The sequence below is a fragment of the Notothenia rossii genome (assembly GCF_949606895.1).
Source record: "Notothenia rossii genome assembly, chromosome: 2".
Lineage (NCBI taxonomy): Eukaryota > Metazoa > Chordata > Actinopteri > Perciformes > Nototheniidae > Notothenia > Notothenia rossii.
Window position 1 is genome coordinate 93,409,527 of NC_136904.1, and position 23,088 is coordinate 93,432,614.

The 23,088-nt window shown below is 40.8% G+C and overlaps 1 protein-coding gene across 14 annotated transcripts in view; it reads left to right on the plus strand.

Annotated features, from left to right (window-relative positions):
- caska (calcium/calmodulin-dependent serine protein kinase a) overlaps positions 1-23,088 on the plus strand; it is a 186,488-nt gene that overhangs the window by 43,169 nt on the left and 120,231 nt on the right. The window lies entirely within an intron of this gene.

Consider the following 23,088-nt stretch of genomic DNA (forward strand, 5'->3'; position numbering starts at 1 on the left):
AGCACACGTTGACAATAAAGTCCTTTTAATTCAGAAAGGACATCATGCAACTAGGCCGCAAGCTGTCGGCATGTTGTATGTTGCAACATTTGTTTACATACTCAAACTTGCATAAAATAAAAGCTATACACAGTATATAAATAAAAGTCTGCTCGCATCCTAATTTTTTATTTAGCTGACGTTATTTTGAGTGTTAATGAAGCAGCAATGTTCGCACAGCCAAGATCAACCAAACCCCCTTCAGAAAAACAAGCATTCAAGAAGATGTTTGCTGTATTGCGGACAGTAGTGACAAAGCATGAATTGCTATTTCATACAAATCCATATTCTTATATAGTTAATTCGGCATTCTTTTGATCCATGTATTGCAAATATATCTCAGCAAATATATATATATCTGCTTTGATCCCATTTGCTTTCATTCAGTATGAACACATGGTTAATGTTTATTTATAATTTAACGACAGAGAGGTCTGCTCATGTGTGCGTGTTTAACCAACCTTATGCTAATCTGTGTGTGTGTGTGTGTGTGTGTGTGTGTGTGTGTGTGTGTGTGTGTGTGTGTGTGTGTGTGTGTGTGTGTGTGTGTGTGTGTGTGTGTGTGTGTGTGTGTGTGTGTGTGTGTGTGTGTGTGTGTGTGTGTGTGTGTGTGTGTGTGTGTGTGTGTGTGTGTGTGTGTGTGTGTGTGTGTGTGTGTGTGTGTGTGTGTGTGTGTGTGTGTGTGTGTGTAATGCATTGCCACCATTCATTCACATTCTGTCTTTTCCTGTCTCGTCGTTTTCTCTTTCGGAGAGTGCAGAGAATAAGAAGTTCAGCACAGCGGCTATCGCTTCCTACAGTTATTACTGACCAGTGAAAGATCCCCATGGCCTGATGATTCACACACACACACACACACACACACACACACACACACACACACACACACACACACACACACACACACACACACACACACACACACACACACACACACACACACACACAGAATCTCTGGCGTAGGAGCGCTGTTATATAAGGCGGCTTACAACTGAAGTGTGTGTGAAATTTGAGGAGACAGCGAGGAAGCCTCCTGCCCTCTTTGTGAAAGCTCTGTGGAGTGTGTGTGTGGAGGAGGATTTATACCACGCACACATGCTCCATTACATATCTCTGCAATCATCTAAACACGTGTGTGTGTGTGTGTGTGTGTGTGTGTGTGTGTGTGTGTGTGTGTGTGTGTGTGTGTGTGTGTGTGTGTGTGTGTGTGTGTGTGTGTGTGTGTGTGTGTGTGTGTGTGTGTGTGTGTGTGTGTGTGTGTGTGTGTGTGTGTGTGTGTGTGTGTGTGTGTGTGTGTGTGTGTGTGTGTGTGTGTGTGTGTGTGTGTGTGTGTGTGTGTGTGTGTGTGTGTGTGTGTGTGTATCTTTGCTTGTCCGATCTCTGCTCAGTGGGCTCATTAACTTTTATAGACTGCAGCCTGAGCGAGGAGGAAATGGCCGAGCCAATATGCTGACCACTGTGCAGATCCACTTCAAACACACACACACACACACACACACACACACACACACACACACACACACACACACACACACACACACACCCTTCTCTCTATCTGGATCCAAGACGTGATTAATCGCAGCGTCTCACTCCTCATCAGATTCACAGTAGTTTTGTTGGTAGGAATCCAGCTTGCAGCAATGCACTGCAGCGTTAATCAAAAGTCCCATTGATTTCCATTGATTTCTCTGCAGTGTTTTGGAGTTGTGTTTTAGGAGAAGCCATTTAGTGTCAGAGTTTCCACTCCTGATTCCTGAGCATGTTGATGGGGTTGTGGTCGACTGGATTCCCAGCAGAGAGGCTTCACTCAGGAGGTCTGGCTGCAGGAAGACATGTTTTTACTTCAGTATTTGAGGCTGCGGTGTTCACTGTTCTGCGGCTGTTTGGATACAAAACTGACTCAGTGTTCAGATCTGTCCTGAGAGTGAACCCAGAAATATGAGCTTTACTAATACAGTGCTGCAGGGATTATGTATTTCAGTGTTGGACCCTGAAGGCAGCATCTCCCTGGTTCCCTCCACAAAAAGCTAATGGGATGTTTCAATTGGATTTTGGATTACTGCAGAAAATAACACAACTGCTAATGACACTTACAAGTTTGATATGGATAAGTGGTGTTAAAGGTCCCATGTCATGGCCATTTCCACTGATCATAATTCCATTGTTGAGGTCTACTAGAAGAGATTTATATTGTGCAATGTTCCAAACTCACTTTGGTTTCTCAAACAGCATCTCTGTAAACTACGTGTATTCACTGAATTTCACTCTCTGCCTTTAACGGCTCGTTGTAGCTCCAGTAGCTCCAGCCCCCCCCCTCCCTGTGAGCACAGTGTGCTCTGGTCGGGACGTTGTGAATCGCGCTGAGCTCCGTGGAGGTGTTGTTCCTTGAACTCACCCTGAGTCACAGCCGAAGTAAAAACAATCAGTGTGACTTGATATTGAGTAAGAAAAAGGTTGATAAACGCTGTGAGAATGGGTCTGCAGAGAGAATGGGTCTGCAGAGAGAATGGGTCTGCAGAGAGAATGGGTCTGCAGAGAGAATCCCAACTGTCTGTTATCAGCCTGCAGCCAGGGAGGAGAGATCAGCAGAGCTGCCTGCATTGAGTGTGTGTGTGAGGAAGTCCGTGGATTGGTCAATTTGGACCAATCAGCGGGGGCTTAACGTAACGGCTCCGCGGACGTAACGTAACGGCTCCACGGATTGGTCCATTTGGTTCCGCATGACATCATGAGTTACCCGGAGGAATCAATGGACAGTGACGTATCTCCAACGAGGCGTTTTGGGGAGGTCTTCTCTGTGTTAGAGTTTTATTCGCTACAGGGTGTACTTTGAGAGTTTTGACTCTGCAGACCGTTTACATGCAGACAAACCTTCATAACAAACAAGGGGACGGGTGATAACCGGAGAAGCATGGCATGGGACCTTTAATATGTTGATAATCTCCACATATTTAAACCACTTTTATACATTTTGTGGCGTAAATGCAATGACCGGAAGCAAAAAGCTAACATTATGATATAGAGTAGTTCAGGGATGAGTCCCAAAACCCGGACATTAGACCATTTTCTTACTTTCTGTCTCCTGGTCTGGAAGTCAATGGTTTTCTGGATGTGTGTTGGTCTGAAATAAGACCTGTGGTTAACACAAGCTGAAGACATTTGATTTTTTGATTCCCCAGGGTAGTACCACCTAGGGATGCATATCGTTGACTTTTTTACGATACCGATACCACTGAACGATACCAATACATATCGTGATACTTTGAAAATGTATCATCCCACAATTACTCCCATGAAGCGCTTTACGATATACTGTAATTTTCGGACTATAAGCCGCACTGGACTATAAGCCGCAGGTGTTTTAATGTTTAATTACCATAAGGGTTCGTGCACAGAGGGGATTGTGGGGAAAGAGATGGCTGTTTGAGGAAGCTCCCATTTATTAACATTTCAACAAACAAGTTGCATATTTGCATAACGTATTCAAGTGTTAGCATTTAGTGCAATAGTAGCTACAGAACATGTGCTGTGTAAACTGTACTGTATCACATAGCGTTTCAGACACACACACTTTTCAACTTTCAAACTTAAACGGTGCGCTCCCAGCGCACGTACCGGCAGTGATCTACAGCAGTGGTTTTCAACCAGTGGTACGGGGACAAACTGTCTCGCTCTCGTAATGTCTGTCTGTCTTGCTCTCGTTCTGTCTCTCGTACCACTCTCGGTTCCACTTTTACTTTTGCGAGCTACCTGTCTCACTCTTTTCCGGCCTCCAGCTTTTCCTGCTGGAGCCCGCCGCTTAAAGGTGGGGGGCGCGGACCGGCCATAGAGCCCATAGAGTTAAAGGTGGTGGACTGTAACCTGTAAACTCCATAGATTTAGGAGGTCCCCTAGTGGCCGCTAGCTGTACAAATCCATAGATTAGCCGCACCGTTATATAAGCCGCAGCGTCGAAAAATGGGAAAAAAGGCGCGGCTTATAGTCCGAAAGTTACGGTAGTTAACATGTCAAATCAATATTAAATTCAATTGTGGGACTTCTTGGACCTTTTAGTACTGAACAAACAATGAAAAATACATTAAAAATATGAAGAAAACCGATTATGGAATATCTTTTATAACACCCGCCATCAGGTGTGCCGCGTGAATAGCACATCTTGTCAATGCAAGCAGACCGTTATAGCACCGTTATAATTAATGTTAAATCTGAGATTCGACTAGAGAACAAATAAATAATAGAATAAAGGTCATGAGATCTCGGCATTGCACAAACAAACAAATCTCATCTTTAAAATCAACATTTGCCTTCACTGGTGAGAGAAGACAAATCCCATCACAGTTCATTTGTGGGACTTTTACCTTTTAAAGAACTAAACGGGTAAAAGTACTCCGGTGTGAACGCGCCTAAGGATTTTAAACCGGAGTTTTCGCCCTGTGTTCGTATGTAGATATTCCTGCTGGTGTTGTGTTTCTACTTTTGCTGCTGAATCCGGTTGATGTGAGCCCTGCTGACAGCTTCATCGCCCTCTCGAGCTGAATTAAATTGGCATAATTTATTCTTTCCCTCCCCCTTTCGCTTTTGATGCAAAACTATTCTGCTCAGGGAATCCAGCTTCCTAAATTAGCCGGAATAAAAGCAGATAACCAGGCTTTCTGTTTGCATTTCACGGCCCTTCGTTAACGAGGAAATCCTACGTTGCATCAGCTGATTGCTACATTTAATAGGATCATTCCTGCTCTTAAAAGAGATATGTGTAACAGTTTTAAGCCCCATTCTAAAACAGATGCCTCTAATTAGTTTTATTTAGTGTGATTAGTGAAACAAATGAGAGCAGACTTGAGTTCGGGGTTAATCTCACGTCTGGTGTTTGTTTGTGCTGCTCTTATTTTAGGATTAAAAACACGTCGTCTCTGTTTTCTCTAAGACGCCATGGGGTTTTCCATAGCTCCACTGAAGAGGGTAAATATCTCAGAAATAATTTTCCCATCAGTTTTTCATCACCACAAAATGTGCATTGGAACAATCTCTGAATAATTGATCTGTGTTTGCACTGGAAGAACGGTGTGTGCTCATCTCATTTGCACAAAAACAAATTGTTTGGTATGCAACTTCCACACTGAGATATAAGAAAAGGAACTTTTATTTAGTGTCAAAAACCCCGAAAAAACTCGTTGTGAATCTGTTTAATGACGGTTACGGCCCGTCCACACAGCAGCGTGCGTTGAAGCTTCAACGCTTCTGCCCATTCACTTTGAATGGGGTGACGTCACGCTTCGCCGAACTGCATTGTGGGGAGCGCAGCTACGCGTCAAAAGTTGAGCAATGTTCAACTTTTGGCGCCTCGCAGAAGTGTCAGCCAATGAAATCCCGTTTATTCAAATCTGCCAGTACAAGCGCTAGCCAATCAAACCGCGTGTATGCTGGGAGAGACTACGCAGGTCATTTCCTCATATTCCAAAATATTTAGGGAAAATTAATTATAGCGGTGGTGAATCACCCGGTGCTGTATGATCAGTCTCTGTTCGTCTACCGGGATACAAACCGGAGGAGCCAGGAATGGAGGGAGGTGGCAGAGACAGTGGGTGAAACTGGTAGGTTTTCGCCTGTTTGGGGAGTTTATATCCAGTTTACTTCGTTTTAACATTACTATTGCTTTGTATGTCGGGGGCGGGAGATTCATGTGATTGGTTGTTGGTCGCGTTGCTTGCAAAAAATACCCAAGCTTCAGACACGCCCACCGCCAAGCGTCAACGTACGCTGCTGTGTGGACGCTCCGTTAATACGGCTGAAAGGGTTAATAAACTGTTGGTAAGACATAATCCAAGACAATAATTGGCAAATTGGTTAAAGAGATCCGATTGGTCGAACAGAACGCCCAACATCTGGGGAATTGTGATTTTTCACAATTTTCTGACATTTTATTTGATGGACCATGCAATCACCTGATTCATTGAAACACAATAGACTTTAATCAATAATGAAATGTATTATTGATCACATGATTATTTATCGGTGGCTCCTGACTTCATTCCTTTAGTATGAAGCTGATGTTGAGGGCAATTTGTGTTATAGGCCCGTAGCTTCGACCCAGATGATCCGTCTCTCTCAGAAAGTATAGTTGTGTCTCCTTATTCCTGCCTGCTGGCGTCAACTGATTCAGGAGTAACCCCTAGATTCAATCGTGTCCGTCTGCGTTGCGTTACGGCAGCATCCGGCCCATCTCTAAAATAAACACATTTTGCAGACCCTATCCCTCCGTAGTCTTTCAAGTAGGAGGAGAAATGCCAGCGTTCTCCTTATATAGAATAATTATGATGATGAATGCATTTCTTTAACACTAAAATACAGCAACACATCTTTGAGTCATGTCGTTTATAACTGGGATATTACAATTATTATTAACTTTGTCTGTACGAAGTAGCCTGTCCAGGAAATATGCCCAAATCAACAAAAATGCTCCGCTTCTGAAACGCGCCCGGTAGGTTATGACGCCGGAGCAGGCCGGACCAAAACCACGGCGCAGACGGACCCGGTTGAATCGAGGGGTTAGGACTAACTTAGGGTGCTTTGTTTGTCTTGTCGTGCAGAATGTTGATTATTCTCTAGCTTAATTATAGCTAAACACACGGGGTTTAGGGAGGGACCTTCAGAATTGGTTCGGCAAGCGCTATGTCACTTTGTGTCTGGAGCAAATTCTCCGGCCGTAACTTCCAAAAGCGCTTCCGTGTCTCATTGTGCTTTGTCTCCAGAAGTTTCCATTACGGCTACCATGTGCGTTGGTGTTGGGATCAGGGGGTCACAGGTTCAAACCCCACTGCAGTCAGCATGTCGTTGTGTCCCTGAGACACTTCACCCCAAATTGCTTCTGTGGGGATTGTCCGCAGTAACATGTGATGTAAAGAATACAGTTGTGCCTTTTTTATGAAGGTTTTTTGAATGAATGTGCAGATGTTGTCATATATCTGATGACGTATTCACCCTGGACTGCTCCCATAGACATCTTGTCTTCTTAAATGTTTCCTTAATGGAGCCCCTCTGATCCGCCACTCTCCCCGAAGCTTATCAATGATTTAGCCGCGGGATGATGTCATCGAGCTAATGGACCATCCGCCCTATTAATGTTGCAGCACACACACACACACACACACACACACACACACACACACATACACATACACATACACATACACATACACATACACACACACACACACACACACACACACACACACACACACACACACCATGACATCAGGCAGCAGACTTTACAGCCTGGTCCGGAGGCGACATGTTTTCAGATTGTCCGTACTAAAGGTCAGGATACCAGAAATGTAGAAGTCGATAGGAATGTATACGACTCTCTTGGTAACCCATTTGATACCACAGTAAAACATGTAAACAATAAATCCCAGGGCGGCTGTGGCTCAACGGGGAGATGGGCATCCATTCATTTTAGCTGTCGATGTGTCTTTTCAAGTGACATTACTTTGCCAAGAGAGTGTCTGTGTGTGTGTGTGTGTGTGTGTGTGTGTGTGTGTGTGTGTGTGTGTGTGTGTGTGTGTGTGTGTGTGTGTGTGTGTGTGTGTGTGTGTGTGTGTGTGTGTGTGTGTGTGTGTGTGTGTGTGTGTGTGTGTGTGTGTGTGTGTGTGTGTGTGTGTGTGTGTGTGTGTGTGTGTGTGTGTGTGTGTGTGTGTGTGTGTGTGTGTGTGTGTGTGTGTGTGTGTGTGTGTGTGTGTGTGTGTGTGAGCAGGTGGCTGCCTCTATGAATGTGTGATTGCTGACTTGTATGTAGAAGCATTTTGATTGGTCAGAATTAGCACTGTATTGATGCGTGTTAATTTATCTTTTACCATTGAAATAATATGATTCTTGGTACCAATTTGATGTCACGTTAAAATAACTAAAACGACAGAATTAATCCTGTGTACTTCAGAATAAACTTGTTTATTTTAATCCTTGTTTTGTGTATAGGGTTGACCAGTACCTACGTTATCAGAATCAGTTTTATCAACAAGTTACACATACGATGAATTTGCTTTGGTATAAGTAGTGCATAGAGACACAGAAGGAACAATACGTAATCAAAATACAAAAATAGTAAAATTCATAAAAGCACAATATTTACACGAACATATAGTTATGGAGGAAACTGAGTGCAGTTTTGACACCAACCTTTACTAAGACTCAACGAGGAACTTCTTAGACGTCGTTCGACAAAGATCAAGGTCTCTGTGACTTCATAAAACACGTGTGGCTATAAATCAATCATATGCTGCAGTTTGCCCTTTGAGCGAAGACACAACACCATGAGACGCTTCTTCCTCGAGGTCATTTCATCATTTTGGAGATCATCTGTTATTTGTATTTCTTGCAAAAGCTCATGAACCTGCAGGATCCTTTCTGTTCTGTATTCGGACCTTCATGGTGGATTGGATCAAATGTAACGTGATGCCATTTCGTCAGTTTCTCAAAATGATCTGCAATCATTAAAGGTGGGGTAAGTTTGAGAAACCGGCTCGAGATACACCTTTTGTTATATTCCATGGAATGCTCTGAACATCCCGATAGCAATTAATATATTAAAGGGGACCTATCATGCAAAATGCACTTTTGTACGTCTTTTCTACATGAACATGTGTCCCCGGTGTTCCAGGGAACTCACCAAGTGTCAGAAAACACAACCCTCTCTATTTCCCTCCATACCCAAATCTCTAAAAAAGGGGCTGCAACGGATCTGATACAGACTGATCCAGATTTGAACACTTCTATGACATCACAGAAGTGGCGCTACGGCTATTGGGCCAACTCCACCAATCAGGAGGAGACAGCCACGGACATTGCCGTTGGAAAGCGCTGGAGACGCTGTAGTACATATGCCAGGCCTGTAGATGGAGCTGTTCTCACAGAATCAGCCCATGATGCAAAGACAGTGTTACATTGAGCGAAATGAGGAATGGCTAAAATGCATGATCTGTTTGGTATTTTGAAAAATAAAAAGTATAAATATGCCTTATATAGGTATGGTCCTACACTATATTATTCAAATATAGCATGATAGGTCCACTTTAATTGCTTTGAAAAAAAAAACATAAATAATATCATCTGTGGAAGCCGTGGCGAAGTAAAAAGCACGACCAATCATCTGAGCCGGCTAAAGTAACTGGATGGCCTACCTGCCTGTCAGCCTTCCATCTGTGCACAAACTTATCTCGTGCTCTCATTGGTCATGTGCGCGTTCGTGTGTGTTGGAGGCGGGGCTCTGTGAGGAAGTGGCAGATTCTTTCCAGCCGTGTATTTTCAAATTCTAGTGCACTCGAGCTGGTTTCTCCAAAATTACCTACCCCACCTTTAATATAAAAAACCCTGATGGCATCAATTGAGTGGTAACGGTAATTGTTGGATTTGAGCATGGTTTCCATCTTGCTTTGGGTGTATCATTAATCAAAGCAATACTGGAATTATTTGACAATTTATGACATTTTCCTGCAGGTGACAGATTCTAGAAACGCTCTTCATTGCCTCGTTTCTCCTTCTTCTTCTTCTGCAGCATTAATTACTCTAAGACACTGTAAGGACTGAGCCGTTCTGTCAGACTGAACTGATTGGCTTCTTATTTAACGTTAGGCTTTAAATCAACCCGCTAATCCGAAGAGTGCCTCCTCCGGCTGTAAATCTCACACTTGGCTCTCGACCCAAAAACCTTCAGAGGATTGGACTCGCGTTTCGCTTCCCTTTCACTTTTCTTTATTTACCGTACCTCCATTTGTCTCCTGCCGGTTGCTCTGCTGCCTGGACGCTTCGCTAAGACCTGTGAGTTTTGATTTGAACAGAACAAATGTTTCCTCTCTCTCTTTCTTTCTTGTTGATATCAGGGAGGATTTGTGGCTTTGTTTCTGCAGGCTGAACTCCGCCTCGCTAATCCTTAAATCAGATTCAATTGGATAAAGCTTTGTTATCATTTAGAGATTTAAAAAAGGGAAACAATCACACGAGGTTATGACAAAATAGAGAAATGAAAACATACAGGCTTAGTGAGCAGAAAATAACCAATGATTTGTTCTCAGAATGAGTCGTTTTTTACACACAAGGAATTTACTGAATTATTTTTAGTGTATCTCCCAAGTTTATATAACTTTTTGAACATTTTTCTTTACTCTTAATTTTATTCAAATTTTTATTTAGTATTTTATTCTTAAAATACAGCAGCTGTTAGCTACATGCAAGTCATCTGTCGTAGAGTTTTTGGACACTTTCTTTGAATTTTTATATCAATATTTGTGTTTTATTTTTCATAAGACCTCCGCCAAGGCTATTTACCCCAAAAATAATTAACAAAAATACATATAAAAAAAAAAGCATTATTCCTGTGTGTGTGTGTGTGTGTGTGTGTGTGTGTGTGTGTGTGTGTGTGTGTGTGTGTGTGTGTGTGTGTGTGTGTGTGTGTGTGTGTGTGTGTGTGTGTGTGTGTGTGTGTGTGTGTGTGTGTGTGTGTGTGTGTGTGTGTGTGTGTGTGTGTGTGTGTGTGTGTGTGTGTGTGTGTGTGTGTGTGTGTGTGTGTGTGTGTGTGTGTGTGTGTGTGTGTGTGTGTGTGTGTGTGTGTGTGTGTGTGTGTGTGTGTGTGTGTGTGTGTGTGACCCAGTCAGGCTGAATGATGATTGATTGGATCTCTGCTGCTGTCAGTCAGGTGTCAGAAATCATAAAAGAGTATGGAGGGAGGTCAGAGAAACCTGGACTCTGAGCCGTCACTCTTCATCTCGCTCGTCTTCATCAGCTGACATCTCCAGAGAGACGGCTTTATTCTTTTCATCGGTTCAATTCAGAGATGTAATATCCAGAGGAGACTTGATCTCATGTTAGATTTTGGGTGATGTTAGTTGAAAAGCTGCATCTGAGTAAAGAAAGGACACTAAAGAGATAAGGGACCAGATGATGTTCAAATCTGACCAAAACATATTTTTCTAAGTGAGATCTGAGATTAAAGTCCGGATTCTGAAAAAAAGCCAGCATTATTTTTAAAGAAACATTGGAATTATTTAGTTTTTTCAGAAAAAAGTAAGAGTTTTTTTCCACAGAATTTTAATATGCTGAAAAAAAAGTCACATTTATTTTTCCTCAGAATTTTGAGATTTTCTGAAAAAAGTCAAAAAATAAGTTCTGCTCAGGACTCGGAGATTTCTTTTTCAGAAAATGTATGATTTCTTTCTTTCTCAAATTTCTCAAAATTTTGAATTTTTCTGAAATGTTATATTATATATTTATTTTTGATATTTAAAAAGTCAGAATTTTTTTGAAAATCTCGAGATTTTCTGAAACGTCAGAATTATTTATTTCTCAACCTTCTCAAATGTATTGGAAAAACAAAAAATCTGAATTTTCCGGAAAACAAATCATTATGTTTTTCTCTGAATTCAATTTTTACTCTGAAAAGTACGAAATCATTTGTTTTTAAAGTTTGAGATTTTCACGGCGCCATTTCTTTTTTTTACTGCATTTTGAGATTTTAAGATAAAAATGTCCGAATTATTTGAAAACCATGCAATTTATAAAGAACCCTACAATATAGCCACATCATTGATGTTAGGGTATTTGTAGTTCATATTTCTAGTTCAGTTCCTTCATTAACTGTCGGAGATGATTAATATTCATACAAACAAACAAGAAGGGCTCAGATCAAATCATCCTAAAATACAACCGTCTTCCTTTTATAAGATAATTATCGTCTACATTACCTAACTCCCAAACTGCTCCCCCTCTGTGTGACATCTCTCTCGTGTGAGTGTGTCTTAAAGAACAAATGGGTTCTCCGTCCGGAGCGTCAATAAGAGAACCCATTATCACCGGAACAGAAACATTGATCACAACATGATTTCATGACTCCTGGGAGAATGTGGCGTCTTCAAAAGGGATTCATTATTCATGTTAGGATCGATTCATCCGGTTGTTGGAGGGAAAATGAACCCCCGAATAATCAAAACATTAATGCCAAAAAATTTACTTTTTTTCTCCGTTTAATGTCTTTCAAAACTTAATACATTTCAATATGAGAAACGGAGATGTTTGATTTCTATCTTTTCCTGACATTAATAATTAATAATAACTAGGGCCGGGACTTTAACGCGTTAATTAAGATGAATTAATTACACAAAAATTAACGCGTTAAAAAAATTTACGCATTTTAATCGCACTTATTTTTGCACCGCGGAACGTTTCTCACTGGATGAGTTTCAGGGGTACCGATTATACTGGAGCACCAACTAACGTTCATGACTTCAGACAACAACAAACCACAGTGAACAATAGTCAAACGTGAACGAAGAAGCTGATGAGACCGCTTTGGTTGGCCCCGTGGATGGGACATTTTGTTTTGAACTCACTGTTCTCAGGTCAAATATTTATATGTGATTAATTAATTACAAAGCCTCTAATTAATTAGATTAATTTTTTTAATCGAGTCCCGTCCCTAATAATAACAATAAGTTAAAACATCTCCCAAAAGAAGACTCAATATCACGGTTAGTTACATGCCCACAATTCAGTCTTCTATCTAATTTAGGGACGCAAACGTTTTTTTCTTTCTCAGAATTTTTTGATTTCAGAAAAAAAATCGCAATTCTTTATTTCACTGAATTTGGAGATTTTATATTTTTGGGGGAATTTGTAATTTTTCCGAAAAAAGTCAAATATTTTTTTTCTCAGATTTCAAGGAAAAGAGTAATCAAAGCATTGACGCCGACACCTACCAAAAGATGAATCAATATGGAAAACAGCTGATGTCCAAAATGTAATCTACTGTCTAATTTAGGGGTGCATTGAAGAACTGCAAGAAACCAATGTTCTCCAACTATTTTGATAATTGATTAATCGTTTTCATGCCAAATTATCATACAATGCTGTTTCCAGCCTCTCAATTATTAAGATGTCCTACTTTTCACTATATTTTAACATTTGTAAATATAAAATATAAAATCTATTACATTGAGTCCGAGTATTGTCTGATACCAGTTTGTATTTCCAGTTTAAGTATTGATATATAGTGTGTTACCTGAACTAGGTGAGGTCACACAGATGGTTCTGGACTATAAATGGAGACGTCCATACACTGCTTCCTTCAATAATCCAGTTCCTGCCTGATATGTGGCGTTATTCTACAAATCAATCGTCAATGCTTCCCATGTTTTTGTCGTTTATAATAAAAACGGTATCTTCTAAAGTGGATGTGAGGATTCCCTCGAGGGAGTTCCTTCACCTCTCACCTGAGAGAGGGCAAAGAGGAATCTGAGTACAGTGGGACTTCCTGTCACAAGTCATTACTCTCAACCACTTCCCCGTCCCTCCTGTTTCCTGTTTCCTCTGTCCTCACCTTTTCATCTTCATTCATGGTGGCAAATCACATATATATATCTCATCTCCAAAGGTGACACGTACATGCATCTAAAAAGCTTTCACCTGAACGCTAACCCTAACCCTAAAACCAAAAGTGTTAAATGCATCTCTCTCCTTGTATATAACCTCCAGTCCATATTGTTGGTTTTTCTTAAAACATCCGTCCTTGTGATAACAGCAGAGGAAACGTTCTAAAAGTTCTCTGAAATCAGCCGTTTATTCTCCGTCAAACTTATATTGTTGAAACATGCAGAGCTTCTTCCTCTTCGAGTGTTGTCAGTCTGGGAAAGTGCTGTTTGAATGAAGTCTGTTTACCATTGAACAGAGAAATAGTAGGATTCTCAATGCTAATTTGATTCCACGGTAACAAAAGAAACCGTAAATCCCAGGTACTTTAAACCACACTTCTTTATACCTTGACATCTACCTACAATATACAGTATGGTACTGTACAAAACGTGTACTAGCACATTCTCAGATTTCTTTGAATGACTTCTGTAGTCCAAACGCTTATTTAATTTTATCGAAATGTCTTTAAATTTGGCAGATACCTCCACTGAGACCCAAGGATGGACTGAGTAATTGATGGTTGACAAAGCTCATAGTCAAAACCTCATAAATCCGCTTTAATCAGCTGAAGTTATACTTAAAGTTCTCTGAAATCAGCCGTTCATTCTCCGTCTCTTTGAGGCAACAAAGGAGAAACTTATATTGTTGAAACATGCAGAACTTCTTCCTCTTCTCCGGTTTTCAAACTGTGAAAGTGCTGTTTGAAGGCAGTCTGTTTACCATTGGCCAGAGAATTATATAACATCGTTGTAACGAGCAAAAGTCCTCATTGTTCTGGAGTTTTAATCAGTTGCCAGGCGACTTTCTTCTGCTCTGAATAATGGCTGACCTTGATTTGTACCCACGGAAACAAAGAGTGATTGTAATCAGATGTGTGAACTTGCCATGAGAAACTTATATATGTGGCAACGTTCTCAAATCTCACGTAGACCTTATCCTGAAAGTTTAACGGAGCCTGCATGCACCCTTAATTGAACACTCTAGTTCTCGACGCAGCGCTCAGTATTTGGTCCGGTTTCTTTCTGATAATGCTCATTTGTTTCTGCCTTGGCCTCGTTCCACAGACCACATTATTCCTCGTTAACAGAAAATACTTTGGCTCTAAAATGATAGTATTCTAATGAAACGGAGAGGTTGGTTTCTTGGGAATGAAGAGCATTTAACTGAGGGGTTTGATTGGCAGCTACTGATGATGATAAGATATACTTTATTGATCCACAATTGAACTTTTTGAGCATTTTAAAACGAGGCTTTGCACATAATCGCTTCTTTGGTTTTGGGGGCGGCTGTGGCTCAGTGGATAGAGTGCTGGACTTCAAATCAGGGGGTAGCAAGTTCGAGTCCCACTGCAGTCAGCATGTCGTTGTGTCCCTGAGACCACAGTATTGAATGTATGTTAGTCACTTTGGATAAAAGTGTCTAACCAGTGACATGTAATGTAATGTTTAAAAGCTGCTAACAGTATGCTAATGAGCAGTGTAGTTCCTGGAGGCAGTGTAGCAGCATGCTAACTGATGTTATGCACAACAAAGACATGTTTTGCATTAACTATGATGCACAGAAATCAACTGGAAAACACCAAAGATACTTGGAGCAAGGATTTGTTGAAAAATGTCGACTATTACCTTGGTTACTTTCATTTGAAGCAACTGTCCTCGAAGTCTGAGAGAAGCTAAACAGAGCGTATTGTAACCAGAATGTAACCGCGGCCGCGCACACGGCCTAAAGTTTAGCTGTTCTACTGATCAAAGTGTCCCTTTAACTCGAATTGATCAAACAGCAGCAACTCCACAGATTCAATTTAAAGAAACACGATACAGTTGGCAGTCAACAAAAAGGCCTAAGACAAGGATTTTCTCCCAAGAGTATGACATTTATTATCAAACAGACACATTTACAAAAAAGACTTGCAGTAAAAAAGACTACAACTTATTATGAATTCATCTACGATGCTATTTAAAATGCTATCCAGAGTATACAAACCGACTAAATGAGCGCAGACAGTTACTATTGGGAGGGGGAAGCAAGCAGGTCAAATCTAAATATGACTCACTGCCACTCACACGCCTGTACAGACACAGCAACTGAAAAGAAACTGATCAAATAAGAAAGGTGCAAAATTAACTAAACACATCCTGCATAACACGACAACGAGAGCAGCGCCCCTAAGTAGGCTCAAGCCCCGCCTCCCCTTCAACAAGGCAGCACAAGAGATTCTCAATTCCACCTCTGAGGACCTCTCCAGAGATGCATGGTTGGCGGCTGCTTGGAAGCAGGAGAGGGAGCGAGCCGGGCCCTCCCGCGTCCACCGCTACATCTAGGAACCAGGAGATGGCGCCATAGGAGGAGACGAGCCACCAGGCCGGCAATGGAGCACACTAAACCGTCTGAACTGGGGTCTTCAAAACATCAATGAAGAAGTGGGGCCTGAGTGCGGTGACCCTGAACAGACTGCCGAACACACATTCACCGCCTACCCTTTATATAGACCACCCTCTGAAGCCAGCCTCTTCGACTTAGGACCAGAGATGCGGGCATGGCTACACGACACCGAGTTGGACCTCTGACGTTACACGAAAGAAGAAGAACTAAACACACACACACACACACACACACACACACACACACACACACACACACACACACACACACACACACACAAGGGGCAGTGAAGTGCACGTGAGGGCCTAACACTGCTGAATCCCAACTCCCAAGGCTGCCGCTCACGTCAGGGGGGCTGGGTCCCTCATCAAGAGACACAAAGCACAACAGTACATCAATTCATTGAGATAATAAAAACACTAATACTCTTGGGAGATTAGGAATTAGAGCATCAATGTAAACAAAAGCATCAAAATGAACAACAATAACAAACCAAAATAAGGGAAACAGAACAGTAAAACAAAACATGAATTTATTTTGGATGCTCGCTTGTTTTGTTCTGAGTAATCTCTCTAGCCCCCTCTCTCTTTGTCCGTTTTTATTTGGTGCTTTTTGGTATAAACCACATTATTCATAAGAAGCTTCATCTGTTACGTTGACTCTTCTCCAGCTTTGGCCCGCTTAGCTTTGGAAGGAAATGTAAAACAAACAGAAACAGCAGCTGAGAGATTTAAGTGTGGAGAATAAAAACGACTGAAGTAATTACCAGGAGTGGAACGGCTGGGCTCGAGGACGAATTGATTAACTAATGAATGAGTGGATAAAGAAGATTAGAGAAGAAGGAGAGGAGGGCAGCACTTTAAGGAATTGATTAAAGTTTGTTGAGTATTTCCTTTTCAGTTTTTAAATCGTTTTTTTGATATTTTATTTCGTATTTACATATTTTTCTCTGCTCACATTTGGCATCTAGTTTCCCACTCATGTTCATTTGTTAATACAACTTACTATCTTCCCAATACTGAGACATCGTGCATGAAACCGAGAGAAGACGGTGGTTTACTCGACACAAGAATCAATAAGAACACCCAGAGCATCACATGTTCGGCTCGAAGTGCTAACAAGACTAACACACACACACACACACACACACACACACATGGCACCAAGGTGTCACTGAGAGCTCAGGTGTGTGTGTGTGTGTGTGTGTGTGTGTGTGTGTGTGTGTGTGTGTGTGTGTGTGTGTGTGTGTGTGTGTGTGTGTGTGTGTGTGTGTGTGTGTGTGTGTGTGTGTGTGTGTGTGTGTGTGTGTGTGTGTGTGTGTGTGTGTGTGTGTGTGTGTGTGTGTGTGTGTGTGTGTGTGTGTGTGTGTGTGTGTGTGTGTGTGTGTGTGTGTGTGTGTGTGTGTGTGTGTGTGTGTGTGTGTGTGTGTGTGTGTGTGTGTGTGTGTGTGTGTGTGGTCAGGTCAGTGAGCGCTGTGTGTGTGTGGCCTAGCATTACTATACTTGTGGGGACCTACATCTGTTTACACAGTCACGTGTGGGGACTCGCCTCCCTTATGGGGACATAATGGAGGTCCCCATGAGAGGTATATGAGGGAATCATTAATTTTAGGGTCAGGCATGTGTTGGTTAAGGTTAAGGTTAGGATAAGTCTCCAGGAAATGCATGTAAGTCAATGTAATGTCCCCTGAAGTGATGTATACTGTGTGTGTGTGTGTGTGTGTGTAGTGTGAGAGAGAGATTGTGTGTGTGAGCATTGCAGGTGTTAGCATGGTGCTAGCTTCTGCCTCTAATCCCCATTGGAGCGTAAATAAGCTGCTAGCTCTGTTTCTTACATAACAGAGGGAGAGAGAGAGAGAGAGAGATGACGGCATGATGGAGAGGAGAGGGGCAGCCATTGATCGGGGGAAAAGGGAAAAGCTGTTTCTAAATTCTTGAGGGATGAGAGCTTTTAAACATATCGCTAAGATTACAGCCAAAAGCTAACTATTGAAGGGCTACAGTTTAGTATGGTAGTAGTAGGTGGTAGTTTTGTGTTATTTATTAAAAAAGGGGAAAAGGAGGAATTAAGAAATGCATTCCGTCGACTGATACACACATGATATAATATAAAAATATAATATATGCACACAATGTTTATTTGATTTTTCATACTGCACATATTTTATTCCAATTATTTTTCTACGATTTTATATATTTTTTAATGTTCTTATAGTTTCTTAAAATAGTTTTCTCTGTGTTTTTACATTTAGTTTAATTTGTATGTATGCACCACAACACCAAGTCCGTCACTCACTATTTACTGTCAGTCCAGACAGGTGTTGGTTAACATATCCGAATATTAGTCTGCAAATGAGACGGCGTCTTCATGGAAGCTTTTTGTAGGTCTGTAGGATTGGTAAACATCATGGTGGCTTCAGAGCATGTGTGTACGTGCAGCTGCAGTTTCTGCTTCTGATGAACACATCTCATTATCCGTCCTCCTCACTTCCTCTCTGCTGCGCCACTGTTTCTCTCTCAGCTTCTCTCTTTCCTGGTTTCCAATGTTCTGCTTCTCTCGTGTCTAAAGCCCACGGCGAGCAGAGCATTCTGGGAAATGTCAGACATTTAATTGAATTGGTGGTGGTGGCACTGCTGGATCTTAATACACACACACACACACACACACACACACACACACACACACACACACACACACACACACACACACACACACACACACACACACACATACATATATACACTTGTTTGGCACATTAGTAGCTGCTGCTTTTCACATGGACTCCCTGCTATGGTCTGAAACAGAAGTGTGTGTGGGGGGGGTGGGGGGTGTGTCACTCAGTTGTCTTGCGTAACAGTAGTCTGCACAATATTCAACTATAAAGACCACCAGTTTCGATTTAGTTTGACTGGTTTTTATTATCTAAAAATAATTAGCATTTTATCTTAGAATATATTTATTTTTAACATACTGTAGTATATATTGCATTTAATGACATGTTGCAAGAGTCTTCCCAGGGTTTGTTTCTAGAAATATATAGAATGAGTTCTGTGTCTCTGATCTTGTTTATAAGATATATCAATTATCTGGAGAACATGACGCCCGTAAACAAGATGTCTCCTGACGTAAACAACAACGTGACATCGGAGCTCCGTAAAAACAAAGCTGTCTCTGCCGTGTGACGCTCTGTCTGATACTCAGATTTCTGGAGGAATGATACGGTTTCTGAGGAACGGAAATATTCTTTTCTGGCATCACTTTTACATTTTACGGGGAAAATCTGCTTTTTGTTATGAAAGCGCCGCGCCCCTGTTACCCGGTGCAGAAAAGACCCTGAAGAATATCAATACTGACATATTTAAAATAAATCAACAATGTTTAAATGAGGGGATATTGGCATTTACTTCAACACAAATATAGAAAGCTTATCAGAAATCAATCAATCAAACAATAAAACAATCCTTCTCTCGCTGCAAATTAACTATTGTTGATTATTTACTCAAAGAATCATCAGAATATCGTGGTTTCCCACTTTCAGTCCTGAGCCAGCACACAGGAAGTCAGACGATCAGATCACACGCTGAAGGGAAGGAGGGAATATTCATATCTCTGTCAGTGTGACGTGCTTAAAGTGAACTACAGCACAGGAAGCTTTGGGAAAGGTTCTCCTCTCTCCAGCCTCTTTAAAAGAGATTAAGCCGGCGCTGTGATACGGGGTAGGACGTTTGACTTTTCCCAGTTGGGCCGATAATCACATTAGTGAAATGACTTTGGCTAAGTTTCATCCTAAAAAATGAAATGAAATACTGATCCTGCAGTGGTTAAGAGTCCACACACACACACACACACACACACACACACACACACACACACACACACACTTTTACAGGCTAGGAGAGGAGATGAGGCAGATCATTACAGACTTATGTTTTTATGAACAGGTCTCGACCCTTTCTAGATCACACACACACACACACACACACACACACACACACACACACACACACACACACACACACACACACACACACACACACACACACACACACACACACACACACACACACACACACACACTAAGGCTAGGAGAGGAGATGAGGCAGATCATTACAGACTTATGTTTTTTTGAACAGGTCTCGACCCTTTCTAGATTACAGACGATACACACACACACACACACACACACACACACACACACACACACACACACACACACACGTTAAAGTATCTTGAAGATTTCTTCTCCAGTGATTGGAATGTTAATTGTCTGTTCCCTTATTTATTCTCTTATATATGGACTGCATTTTTGTTTAGTAATTTTTCAGTAAAGAAACATCCAAGAGGTGACATATAAAGGGTTGAAAAGTATTTCCGACGTGGTCTTTTGTGTCATAGAAAAAAAGGGCAGGTAATAGCAAACAATACCTAAAAGTATACCCATCAAACCAAACAAATTGAGTTACCGTGAACTCCCGTTGCTGTGTCTTGAATCTGAAAACCCAAAGTGTCCTTCAGTCAGAACACTGGACACAAACTAACCGGACTGTGTTATATCCCAAAAGGTCATATCTAATTGCCCGTGCATGTGACGTGTATTTGAAGTCTTTTAGTAGAAGTCTTTATTTGAAGGAGATCTCCAGGCCAGCCTCGCCTCTGGCAAACAACTTCATATATTTCCTTCTCATTGCTCAGCTGGTCTGAAACACTAGATTTATTGTTGCGTCCGCCTTCAGGACATTTGTATTCTCTATTTTGCCCTCTCTGCACTCTCTCCACTGGCTTGGCTTTTGTCTCTCATTCCCTTTGTGGGCAGGTAGTGGGTTTTGTGTTGCTTTCAGTGAACTGCAGACTCATGAAATGTCACACCACTGATAATGATTATATTTAGGGATGTCCCGATCACCTTTTTTTGCTCCTGATCCGATTCCGATCATTTGATTTTGACAATTAGCCGATACCAAGTTGTCCCTTAAGGTTATTTTTTTATTTAAATTGGATATTCTATCCAACATGGATATAGCTTCTTTCTTTCACAGCAGCATTGGATCAGTTCAGTTGTGCAGCATTGGATCAAAACAAAATAAAGCTTTCAGTACTCGTTAGCTTACTGCTACAATTAGACACTGCGCCCACTCTGTTGCCAGATTTGAGAGAAACAAGCAGGTCTATGAAAACAAGCCCCAAAGAAGCAACACATACATGATGTTCTGTCATTTGAAACCAAAACTAAGGCCTCAGGATGACTGTAAGACTTGAACATGGGCATTTTTGTTTTGTAACAATTAATAAAAAATTAAAAAAGTATTTATAAAAAAAAAAAAAAAAAAAAAAAAAAAATCCTGATCCCCGATTTTTTGAAAATCACGTGATCAGCTCCGATCCCCGATCACGTGATCGGGACATCTCTATTGTCCCTAATGTACCTCAGAGGCTTTTGTGTTGAATGCATTATACCGTGTTTTGCAACCTGTTAAGTCGTTTCACTGTTACAGTCAGAGAGGCAGTGAGGCAGCAGATGAGAGACGTTTGATTGAAGCTTTCTGTCAGCAGCTGAACCAATGTGTTTCTACATGAGTGAGAACGAGACAGAGGCAGATACATAAATAAACAGCCAATCAAAGATGTCTAAAACCTGTCGGCTCAGTTTGAACAGATATTTAACAATCCTCACGCGTCAGATCACTCAAGCTTTCCTCAGACTTTTCAGTCAATCTCTTGTTCCACGTGTTGGATTTAATACGTGCTATAGGTTACTTTGTGAATATTCATGCTCCTCAGAGGATGGTTTCTGGTAGTTTTGGTGAACCTCTTGCCTTTTTAAGCTTTTTTGTGTCAAATTCCTTTCCTTAATGATGTGAAATATAATCAAGTGTTAAATCAGACTTTAGTTCCACCTGGAGTAAATCCACCAGCTACCCTGCAGTATACAAAGTCATTCAGACTAGCTGCACCTTTAGCAGCTTTGAGAACACTTTCATGATCAATCATTATAAAACATATCATATCTATTATTCTGAAATGGACCAATCTGCACAATGACTACTTTTACTGTCTTTCACTATATTTTGATGAGAATACGAATACTTTTGTACTTTTACTTGAGGAACATTTTGAATGAGGACTTTTACTGAAACAGAGTATTCCTACACTCTGGTACTTCTACTTTTACTCAAGTACAAGATCTGAGTACTTCTACTTTTACTCAAGAACAAGATCTGAGTACTTCTACTTTTACTCAAGTACAAGATCTGAGTACTTCTACTTTTACTCAAGATCTGAGTACTTCTACTTTTACTCAAGAACAAGATCTGAGTACTTCTACTTTTACTCTAGAACAAGATCTGAGTACTTCTACTTTTACTCTAGAACAAGATCTGAGTATTTCTACTTTTACTCAATTACAAGATCTGAGTACTTCTACTTTTACTCAAGTACACGATCTGAGTACTTCTACTTTTACTCTAGAACAAGATCTGAGTATTTCTACTTTTACTCAAGTACAAGATCTGAGTACTTCTACTTTTACTCAAGTACACGATCTGAGTACTTCTACTTTTACTCTAGAACAAGATCTGAGTAGTTCTACTTTTACTCAAGTACAAGATCTGAGTACTTCTACTTTTACTCAAGTACACGATCTGAGTACTTCTACTTTTACTCTAGAACAAGATCTGAGTAGTTCTACTTTTACTCAAGTACAATATCTGAGTACTTCTACTTTTACTCAAGTACAATATCTGAGTACTTCTACTTTTACTCAAGAACAAGATCTGAGTATTTCTACTTTTACTCAAGAACAAGATCTGAGTATTTCTACTTTTACTCAAGAACAAGATCTGAGTACTTCTACTTTTACTCAAGTACAATATCTGAGTACTTCTACTTTTACTCAAGTACAATATCTGAGTACTTCTACTTTTACTCAAGAACAAGATCTGAGTATTTCTACTTTTACTCAAGTACAATATCTGAGTACTTCTACTTTTACTCAAGTACAATATCTGAGTACTTCTACTTTTACTCAAGTACAATATCTGAGTACTTCTACTTTTACTCAAGAACAAGATCTGAGTATTTCTACTTTTACTCAAGAACAAGATCTGAGTACTTCTACTTTTACTCAAGTACAAGATCTGAGTACTTCTACTTTGACTCAAGTACAAGATCTGAGTACTTCTACTTTTACTCAAGTACAAGATCTGAGTACTTCTACTT